General features: G+C 35.1%; 1 pseudogene; it reads right to left on the bottom strand.

Moving 5' to 3' along the window:
* Window positions 1-11,068: 11,068 nt before the first annotated feature.
* LOC149529704 (5S ribosomal RNA) lies at window positions 11,069-11,187 on the bottom strand (annotated as a pseudogene).
* Window positions 11,188-12,437: the final 1,250 nt, after the last annotated feature.

Below are 12,437 nucleotides of genomic sequence, written 5' to 3'. Positions count from 1 at the left end.
ATAAAAAGTTGATAGATGCTCTAAGGAACTACTTCAATTTTGTGACATTTCAGTAAATTCCTAGAGCAAAAAACAAAGCTACTGATGCTATGACCATTCTAGCATCTATCCTCCAACTACAAGAACAAGAATCTCAATTTGAGTTCTTGGTGAAAGAACTGCATCATCCCACTTATGATTCTCCTAATAATCAAGTGATCTAGACCATTGCAGGTCATGATTCCTCCTGCTATCTTACTTGCATGATCAAATTGTTCCTAAGAACCTTACATGCAACCAAAAATGCCAATTCCTTGGTAACACCTCACATTACATTTTGGTCTCTGGTGACATGTATAGAAGGGGTCTAGACGAAACATTTCTTAGGTGTTTAGAGCTAGAAGAGTCTAAAAAGGCACTTGCCGAAGTCCATGATGACATTTGTGGGGCACATTCTAATGGCCTTGCACTTGCTCAGAGGTTGCTTAGAGCATGTTATTACTGGCCAACTATGCAAGCTGATGCTATTTGTTATGCCAAGTTTTGTAAAAAATGTCAACTCCATGGTAACTTAATTCATGCTCTTGGATGTGAGTTGATTCCTTCTATGACATATTGTCCATTTCAACAATGGGCCTTTGACTTGGTTGACAAAATTCAGCCAAGTTCATCTAGTGGCCACAAGTTCATCATTACAACAACTGAGTATTTCACTAAATGGGTCGAAGCTGTGCCATTATTTTTTGCTATAGGACAACATGTTGCCCTATTCATACTAAATCACATCATTTTTTGATATGGTATTCCTTCCTCTATTGTCATTGATAATGGAGGACAATCCAAATTTAAGGACCTAAGAAAACTATATGAGAAGTTTTAGATCAAACAACACTAGTCTTCTATTTATTACCCTAAAGGGAATGGTTAAGTAGAGGCCTCCAACAAAACATTGCTGAAAATATTGCATCACACAGTGCATAAGTCTAGGAGAGATTGGCACCTACAGATAAATCCAACACTTTGGGCATACATAACTACTATTAGTACTCCTATAGGGGCCACAACCTTTTCTTTAGTCTATGATTCTAAGGTTGTTCTCCCATTAGAAGTAGAGATCCCCTCCTTGTGAGTCTCTTTGCATGGGTTGATAACTGATGAAGACCATAGAGCTAAGCGAATGCAAGTTAGAGACCCTTGATGAGCACTATAAAACAAATTTTGTTTACATGAGGTCTTATCAGAAGCATATGTCTACTCAGTATAACAAAAAGGTTCATCCACATGAGTTTAAAGTTGGTGACCTCGTGCTTAGAGAAAATCCAAAAAATCAACAACATAGAGAGCAGAAGGGAAAGCTTGAACCTAATTGGTTAGGTCCATACATTATCACAACAACATTTGGTTTTGGTGCTTATCAACTGTCTACTCCTGAAGATGAAGAGCTTGTAGAGCCTATTAATGTCCTACACTTAAAAAAGTTCTATGCTTAAAGGCCTACTACTCACCTATCTTGTACATATTTATGATCTTGAAAAAAATCCTAAAAATCAAAAAATGTCCTAAAAAAATGATCATCTTAGTGAAAACCAAGCAATAGGCGCTTTGATGTATCGCCCAAAATTTTAAAAAAAAAATTGAAAAAAATCTTGAAAAAAAATAAAATAATTTTTTTCCAAGTGGTGAAAACCTAGAAATAGGCACTGCTTGAGACCCTTGCACCTATGTCTATCCATCTCAATCACTCATTTCACTACACATTTCTTAGCTTGGGATTGATTCATGTCTTCATCTCAAGGGCATCATTATTTAGCCTACTTGAGGTTTCCTCGTGCACTATGGTTTCTCTGAAAACTCACAAAATAGTTTTTCTCAACACTACCCTTAACTAGACATCAAGTGTTTCTCACCACTTTTTAGATATTTTACCTATAGTCTCTGATGTTGCGATATTTCTCACTACTAGGATCAAGTCTTGAAGAAACAACCAATTGACTTACACACACACACACTTAAACATTTATACGATTGAGCTATGCTAATCTTTATTTATTTTGTGTGCTATCTATGATGATTTCTTTACTATGTGTTCCCTCCCTAATAGTCTCTCAAGGATTTCATTGACTAGAAGACTGGGGGCGTGGGGCACATTTTCATGATTTCTTCTTGTGGGTATACTTTATTTATCTATCATGTTTTAAAGTGTTTAATGCTTATCCTATTTGACACTTGGAAATATAAACATATCATCCTTGACTATTTTTTTTGCAAAACCACACTTGGGGATTATCCTAGCACTTATCTCTTGATATAGATGTAATCTTGCTATACTAAACTTAGGGAATCTAATTGCATAGTCATCTTGACTTCTATGTCTTTGATGCCTATGTTAGATTTCCACATACCTATCTGATATTGATCATATTCATATCCTCATAGTTATACTAGTGATGGTTGTATGATCTCACGATGTCCCTAAATAAGTGCTCAATGATGAAATAAGAGTCTAAATGTTATGTGTCCCTTGCTAGTAAACCACTTTGCATACTATCTTGCATTTTAGGTTCATTTTTCTAGCCTAGTCTTGCATTCTTGCATATGGGGAGAACTCTCTCTTTATCTTTTTTGTGGACCTATCAGCTAACTACTTTCATGTCCTTCTTTATTTTTTTTATCATGTCTTTCACCTTCTTGATCTTTCATTTCATATCTTGCTATCCTGTCATCACAAGGGGTTAATCTAAAAATCACATTCAATCTATCCAAGTGTCACACATTTTCAGAAACATACAGTCTATATCATACACATGAGAGCTAAAAAAATCATCATACATAAGAGAGATACATGAACATAAGTATAAACACATACATAAACATGAAATAGAAACAAAAACATTACATGGAAATTAAAATGTTGAAACATCCATTTGAGACAAGTACACAAGACTGCCAATCGAATCCAGTATCTCGTATATATATATATCTCAATGTGTCATAGTACATATACAAAAATGAGATCCAAAATATTGATATCTATCTATACATTATGTACAATCAAAATGTGAAAACATCAGTATCAGCCTATGACTAACTCCCACCCTTTGCAGTAGGTGGAGGTGGTGGAGCTTGTCTCCTATCTAGAGGCTGAACCACACCCTCTAACCTACCTACCTACTCTGAGTAATTAGGTTGTCCCTACCCTAGTGGCACCACACCCTTGTAGCTAGCATAATAGTATGTGGCATGAACACCATGGTGAGTTGCCTCTTGCCTTGCAGCATCCCGCTCCCTATAGAGCTCATCTCCTCATGCCTACTCATTTATTAGTTGCTAATCTTGCATGACAATGGTAACTCAAGCTACCTGTAACTCTACCTCTAAGTGTGGATCCTAGCATGCTACTCATCATTACCCTCCCTGGTTGGCTACTCTGGCTATACCTCTAGTCTCCCTGCTTGTGTTCACCTTAGTGGCACCTCCTCATCCTTGTCATCATCATAATTGTCATCCTCCTCCTCCTCCATCTCCCTCACAACCTATTCCCATGTCCTCCTCCTCCCTGATCGAGATCCTTCTCCAACCTCCATTTGTCTGACACCCCTACCTCCACCTCTATCTCCATCACCTTCGTGTCTCCCTCCTATAGGTAGCACATTAGGCTCTATGAATCGTGGGAACGGGTGCCTCTATCTCTCATATAAATATGCCAGATCTTCCCCTAAATCTACTACATTTGGGCGATAATCCTAGGGGGTCCCTAGTAAAGCCACTATATCACATACTATTGTATGATAATCTAGCATTAGTAACCATCCCCGTGCCTCATCTGAATGCATCTGAGCATAAGTGATAGTCTCCACTGATATCACCTAGCACTCTACAAACTATCACCTTACTCAGGTGATCACAAATTGCTCCACCACATCTACCATCCTCCCCACCAGTGACCTGCTATACCTCATGTAATCCAACTCCCATGCATCAGACCATCTATGACATTCTCGATAAGTTTTCCATGTGAATTCTGTTAGCTCATCAAAAATACATTGATAATAAGTCACATCCCCACTATGTGTCTGGGGGATAAGTCCTCTATAACCAAAGATATATGGTTGGCTCCATTCTCATGACTACACTTGTGGTCGAATCACTACAATTTTCTCCCAAGACCAGATCTGTGTCACCGCTACATCACATGCCCATGAGTGACCCTTGTTATATACTATCTCATGTAACTCATGGTACATCTTTTCTAGTATCATAGGTCCCCATGCAATCTCACATGGTCATGCACTTAGGTCAAATACTAGTCAACCCCATCCTACTAGGAAGCCCTTCTAGCCCTTGTCTATTACTAAAGCTTGAGCCACCAATGAACATAGTAAGCTAGGAAGAGGGAAATCTACTCCATACTTTGCAATCAAGTGCTCCAACCCAGATGCTTGTCTATGATAGTGACATCATGGAACAACTACTACATCATGACTTGCCCCTCTGTTGAGGTTTGATCATAGTACACCTATGAAATAACCAAGGTTAACATTAGTCTCTCTTACATCAACATTTACAAACAATGACAAGCACAATCAATCAAACAACTTACTGGCTCACTGTGGCATGGCACTCGAAGAATGTGATCCATGTCCTCCAATTTAATAGAGGCCTCACTAGTCGGTAGATGAAAGGTGTTATGCTTGCTGTGCCACTACTCAGCTAGGGTAGTTAGCTATCCATGGTTCGCCTGTATATGGGGCATCTATATAACCCATCATAAACCCATCATAGATATGGTCACATTCTCATCATCACTCAACTACTGCACAACACGCAACCCCACCACGTTGGGGGTTTTGATCAGTAGCGCTATAAATACCTCCTGTCAACACACATGTACACATCAGTATTGCATCAAAAATGTGATCATAACGTAAAAAATCCACAAAAACATGCCAAAAAATGGCCGTGCGATACTTTTTCATCCTACAGGTGACATAATTTTCTAACATAGCATCATGCGATACTTTTTCTAAAGCTGTGCGAGACAATTCTATTGTGCGACATTTCACACTAGTACATGTGACATATGGGTATGTCCCATACAATAAAAAACATAGCATGCATGTGATACATTTTGGGAAAAAATATATTGTGTGATACTTACCAAAGTACTAGTGTAATACTTTTAAAGTATCACGTGATATTCTGCAAAAAAACCCTTAAAACATGCAAAAAAACACCACAAAAAGCTCGAAAAAGTGACAAAAACTTGTTACTTATGGGTGCCCATATTACTCTAGCTAGTTGTGCAACTGGTTGTACTCAAAATAGTGTTAGTGAAGCAAAATTTTTTCCAAATCCATTGTAGCCTCTCAACCACTCACAAGCTCTCAACAAATCATAAAAGAAAAAATGAATTTGAAAATGACAGTTGGGCCCCTTTTATAGCTTCCAACCTCATTTTGATCTAATTTTCAAACCCCCTCAGAATTGGACAAAAATTACACCCCTCACTAATTTCAATGTCCTAGATCCATTTTTAGAATTGAAATCAAAATTCAAGTTCATCTTGATGGTCAAAATTGCATTTTAAAATTCTACCTTCTTTTGAGTAGCTAGCTGATTTTCTTAGGTCTAATCTTTGAATCATCACTGGGGCATCTTCATTTCTTCATGTCTTTACAATTTCTATGCTTCATATCTCCTTGTATTCATCTTTTCATGCTTCAAATAACTTTTCTACTTGATTTGACCTAATTTTTATGCTTTATCCTTCATGGTCAACTCTAGTCAAATTGGGGCATTCTATCACTTCTTAATAGTCACTCTTTTGTTCTAATCATTCATCTGTCATCTTGGACATTTATATATCTTGATTTATTCATATCTAGCTTGTTTTTGCATCCCCCTTACCTCATCTCAATTTTGATCCTGAGGGGGCAGACATACTCTATCATTGCTTGCTACAACTATCTATTTGTTAGGAGCATATGATTGATCTTTTCACTTTCTCTTGATCTATCTACTCTGCTAGATGTTAGAATCCTTCTTAGATTCTAACATCATATTTCTTTTCCTAGTGTTTAGTACTATTGCTATTAGGCTGTACATTTAGGATTTGCTATCTCTTTCTGCATTTCATTCTTCAAAATTAGATATCTATATCTATTACTGCCTACTTGGCTTCTGTTTTCTTTGACATAATGTGTTCTTAGATCAATCACACACTAATCAAAGAGGGGCAAATGTAATTGCCTAAAAATGGTCATCTAGACAATTAGCCCCCTTCTCAACATTTTGGCTAATTTAATTTATCATTTACTTAGACCAAATTGCTAAAACTCAATTAATTTGATTATAACCTATAGTTTGACTATGCTATCCTAAGTTCATTATTTGATTAAAATAACATGTCCTTTTTTAATTAAATAAAAAGATCCCATTCTTCTAACCCACTTAAAGTGCACACATTAAGTTCTTTTTCTATTTTGTAATTAAAAGAAAAGGCTTGAGAGACTTTTGTCTTATATGATAAGTCAACTCATTTTCTATTGGCTGACTTGTGTGTGCACACGAATCCCTCCCATTTTTTATTTCAACCGTTGATCATTCACCCTCTCAATATTGATCTCTACCATCCATACAAATTTAAAAGGAAGAGAGCTTCTCCCCTCAAAGGATCCAAACTCTTGAGTATTGTTAAGCTGTAGGATTTTTATTGTGCTTGGGAGCTTTTGTGGAGAACACCATCTTCTTGTTTACATTCCTTGCATTCGTAGCATTTTGTTTTCATGGAATCATAGTTTAGGTTGCATATAGTGTAGTTCTCCTTTTCAAGTAGCTTAGATCACATAGTCTAATTAGGATGGCTATAAGACTTTCATTTGTGTAGCTTAGTTGCATTGTGCATCTCATTTTAGCATAGTTGCATTCTTGTATTGCATGCATCAAGAGTTCTTTGACACTAGCATTCTTGCTCTTACTCAAAGAATCTCCCATTTCATGGTTTACTAGCAAGGGCTGCATTTCTAAGGCTGAGCTGAGAGCCATTTCATGCTTATTTGTATGCTTTTGTGCTCCATGACTAGGGAGCCCTAAGCTAACATTCAAGCTTTCCAATCCATGGAAAACCTTGGATAGAAGGGTTTAGGGAAGTGCACTCTTTTTAGTTTATAATTATAACATTATTTCCATATCTAGGTCATGACTAACCAATCTGTGCTCTGACATCTCTAGTAATATGTCCGAAGTTGTCACACTGATAACACATAATGCCATTCCTTATAACATTGATTCCTCTAATAGGTCTATTTTTTGCAAGGTTAGTGCCTCTAAACATTCTATTATTGTTATTGCTATTATCAAATTTAGTCTTCCTACAATTAATTGATCTATTACCAAAACCATGACAATTATAACAATAACAAAAAATAGGTTTAAATAACAAGAGGATATGGTAATTATTGTGTCAGAAACATGGGAGTTATGAATCCTATGCTGGAAAAACTTTACTCCATTGAGTATTGGATGTTTGATTTTTGCAATATTTTGTAGTTAGTGCTTCATGAATATAATAATTATCATATGACACAAGTTAATCAAATTCCTTGGCCTAGAACCTAGACATGATCTACACCAAGTTTAGATGCTTACAAAATAAAAGATTCATTTGTAGTTGGACATTATTTTTTGTTCTCACAATAACATGTGATAATGTAACATGTTACACAAACATATGTATACACACATCCTTTTAATTTCAATGTCTATGATGTCATAACTTTATATTACTTCTTGTACTTTTCATTGATTGGAACTAAAAGTACATGTGCTATGTATATTTAAAACAAAAAATCAAATTGTCTTCTATGGGTTTTTAGTTTGATTTATTACATGCAATTGAACCCAAAGGCTATAGTAATGTAAAATAAAATTCATGTATTATAGAAATTCACAAATTCATTTTAGATGTTTCTTTTATCATATGATAAAATAGGTTTTGAAGGGGCTAAAAAACTAAGCTTGAGAGAATAATTTCCACAAAGTGTAATTTTTATTCCATCTTTCATATAAACAACTTAATATATTATCAAATTGAAATCACTTTGTCAACTCTTTTAGGGTACTCCACTCTGCATTTGATGGAGTTGTTATCTATTGTAATTAATTATAAGAGACCTACAAATTTGTCACCAATTTATATTTTACAGAACAATTTGACACCAAAGTTTCATTCAATGTTGCATTCAAAGTTATTAATGGTTTGATGCTATTCAAAAATGTCACCACACTTGTGTCCTAAGAAAAAGTGGATCACATCAACCACCATCTTTTCCTCCATCTTGTTTTCGAAAAAAACATTTCCAATATATTGATTCTTTGAATCAACACTATTAGGTGAACCAAGTGTTAGCACAAATGGTGAGAATATTCATACGGGGGAGTATATTAGCATTGTTGGAGATATGATTTAGAGCTTATGTGTTGCATTCAAGACAATGTTTGTCATTGATGTCAATATACTAGTTATTCTATACAGACTGGTAGAGTTATAGATGAAAAAGAATTTGACACAGTTCATGGATTGAAGATCATCTTATGTGCATTGAATGTTATGTTCTACAAAATGCCTAGATGCTACAATTTAGATTGCATATGAAAATATGAAGACTGGACAAAGTTACAAAGATTTTAGTGAAAACAACTTTTTGACAATATTTATGTAAAGTGGGTACTATTATTTTGATTCTATCTCCTCATATAGATATAGATGGAATGGGCTTAAATATACTGAGAAAGACATTGAAGATGTGTTAGAGATTGCTTGGTTCAGAGGGCATGATTTGAAGATCATCAAATGAATGTTATGGATACTGTGAGCTAAAAGTTTGGTTTTAATCTTGGATAAAGTGTAAACTTGTAATGTAACATGTATTTTAATATCTTAAGATGGTCCTATATTATAATTATAAATTGGGAAAGCCTCAAGGCTGAATTTATAATTTTTTTTAGGACTTGGTAAAAAGGAAAGATGTTTTCCTTGTGGTAGAGTGTGGATATGCCATCATATCTTTGTAATATCTATTATGAGAACTTGGTATGTGAATTTGTGAAGATCAGACTAGAGTTTGGTGTAGTTGGGGCATGATGAGCTTACAATGAACTATATTTGGAAAGATAAGTTGTTGGTTGGATAGTTGTTGTTTCATGTGATATCATTTCAAAGGTATAGTACATAGGTTATTTGGATAGTGGGTTTAGTGGTCTTCCTTTCAACTCCTAACAAGGTTAGCACAACTCTTAAAGGGGTTGGAATATCCTAACATGGACTCAAAGTCTCCTACTAGGGACTCATATGTACTGATTGAATTTCATTGACTCCTAGCATGGTCTATCATCTATATATATATATATATATATATATATATATATATATATATATATATATATATATATATATATATATATATATTAGTACGTAATTTTGTGGGTGCCATCCCTACTGGTGTTTTCCCTCTGATTAAGGGTTTCCCTAGTTAACATATTTGGTGGAAGCATGATTTAAAATGGGCCTTGAGAACTAAAATGGCAATATGAATATAACAATTGTAGAACTAGAGGCTCTAAAAAGTAAGAAAAGGTTGCAACATTGAGACTTCTTAGGAGGTCACCCATCCCAGTAATACTTTGTGCTAAGTGCGCTTAACTGTGAAGTTCTAATGGAATTTGGTGCACTAGCATTGGTATGACCGCACCCAACATTAAAACCTCTTGCCCTGACCTTAGTGCTTGCATTAGAATGCATGTTATCTAGGATGCACCTTATCTGGCACTTAGAACATGCCTTATAAAGCACTATCAATGTATGACAAAGTAAAAAGAGCTCCAGAATTAGGAAAGTGCCTTATCCGATACTCAAAAGGCAAGTGTTAGGAAGACGAGTATAGATGTCCATCAAAAAATCAAAGCACATAGTTAAATTTTTAATGTTGTGAGTTAGAGATGCCACTTTCCAACAGTTGTAAGATGAGAAATGGACTCGGGGGACCAAGATTAGACTCGAGGATGAAATCAAGTTTCATGATGAAAAAAGGGTTGCAAGACCAAAAGGGAGGATGCATGACTGAAAAGGGTTTCTAATAAAGAAAAATCTAATGAAAGTAATATGATTCCTAGACCAAAGACTAAAAAAAAGTGCAACACCAAGACTTCTTGGGAGGTCACCCATCCTAGTACTACTCTAGCCCAAGTGCACTTAACTGTGGAGTTCTAATGGAATCCGATGCACTAACGTTGGTATGATTCACACCAAATCTAACTCCAGTGCCTTGAGTGTAGTGCATGCATCACAATTCACCTCATCTAGGATGCACTTTACCAAGCACTCAAAATGCACCTTATTGAGTACTCAAAATGCATGATCAAGTAAAGAGCACTCCAATATTAAGAACACACCTCATCCAGGACTCAGAAGGTGAAGGCATGAGTTTCTATAAAGAAAAATTCTCCTAATGAAGTCAAATATGAGTTTCTAAGAAAAAAGCTCCTAATGAAGCCACATGGAAAGTTTTGAGATAAACAGAGATGTGGGTCAAAAGTTATGACCCTCGAAAGTTTTTGAATCAATTTCCCAATCTTATAAGCTTTTCGTCATTATAAGAATCAATTATTATATCAATAGTTTCAGCCATATCGATAATACTTTTTTGAGGAACATCATTTTATGGTCATGTTTAGTATCTCTTATCTAGCACTCAAAATGTTCCTTATCAAGCACTTGGAATGAACAAGTAAGTAAAAAGAACTTTGACATTAAGAATATGCCTCATCTAGCACTTAGAAGGCACCAATAGGAAGAAAGACACAAGTGCCTATCCAGAGTTGGGAATGAGTCATTAACTTTTTGCTATTGCAAAGTTGGGGCAGCAACTTTGTTACACCTAGGAGATGAGAAGCAAGCTCAGGGATTTGAACTGGACTTAAATTGGGGTACAAAATAGAGAATGGGGAAGTGTGATTGAAAATGGGCCTTGAGAACCAAAATAGTAGTGTGAATATAAAAATAATAGAACTAGAGGTTCTAAAGAGTAAGAAAAGGGTGCAATATCGAGACTTCCCAAGGGGTCACCCATCCCAGTACTACTGCAGCCCAAGCGTGCTTAATTGTGGAGTACTAATGGGATCTAGTGCACTAACACTAGTATGATCGCACCCAACATCTAAATCTTGTACCTTGATAGTGCATGTACTATAATGCAACTCATCTTGGACACACCTTATTGAGCACTCAAAATGCACCTTATCGAGTACTCAAAATGCACAAGCAAGCACAGAGCACTTTGAAATTAAGAACACACCTCATCTAGCACTTAAAAGGTACCAATAGGAAGAAATGCTCAAGTTCCTATACAAACAACTTCTCCTAATGAAGCCAAACATGAGTTTCTAAGAAATCAACTTCTCCTAATGAAGCCATGAGGAAAATTTCCAGAAGAATGTAGATGCGGGTCAAAACTTACAAATCTCATAAGTTCTTGTAACAATTTCCCAATCTTATAAGCTTTTTTCAATTATAAGAATCAATTATTATTTCAATGGTTTCAACCATACGGAGAATACTTTTTGAGGAATGTCATTTTATGGTCATGTTTAGTGTTAGTAAACAGTTTTTCTCAAATGGTTTTTCATTCAAAATAGAGAAAAATGTATACCAACAAATGAATTCCTATAAAGTGCTAATGAATTCTTTGCTTAAAGTTTCTTTTATAAAATAGGCGCAACTACCTTTTTTGCAAATAATAATTTTTGATCTTTTAACTCAATAGAAAGGTCTTTCCGAAATACAATCTGCTGACAATATTGAATCATTTTATTCTACCTCATCAATATAAAATAGATTTAAATGATAAAGAACCACTCAATTTTAACTATCAATATTATCCACATAATTGAAAATTAATTAATCAAGCAAGCGGATTCAATAAAACTCACTTCTCACAACTTCTCAAATTTTGAATTGGCAATCTCAAAATTGATGACAAACACAACAAAAGCTTTGAATATAAATAGTATCTTTAGAAATATAGATTCAAACAAGTAGATAGTAGTATCTACCTTCAAATCTTTTAACAAAATCAAACTATAGAGTTTTCTTTGTATTTGCTGAAAATTTGAAATGCTACTTCTAAAACTTAAGATTAAACCTAAAACAAAAATAGTTTTGTCTATCAGTTTGCTAGAGATTAACCCTATGCCATACTAATTATTAGATATTTATAAGGCACAAGGCTAGACAGTTGCCAAAATTACCTTACCAGGAGTAAAATAGTCTTTTAGTTAACACAATTATGTTAACTGAAATGCAATAAAAGTAAAACAATAGAAAAGAACAACTAAGCGACTATTTATAACTATACATTTTGATTAGGTAGCAACATTCCTGCTGGCCACATTTCTCACCACTT

This window comes from Cupressus sempervirens, chromosome 11 (assembly GCF_028749045.1).
Source record: "Cupressus sempervirens isolate cs-2001-9-10 chromosome 11, ASM2874904v1, whole genome shotgun sequence".
Taxonomy (NCBI): domain Eukaryota; kingdom Viridiplantae; phylum Streptophyta; class Pinopsida; order Cupressales; family Cupressaceae; genus Cupressus; species Cupressus sempervirens.
Note: the sequence above shows the minus strand (reverse complement) of the source record. Positions and strands in the feature narration are given on the sequence as shown.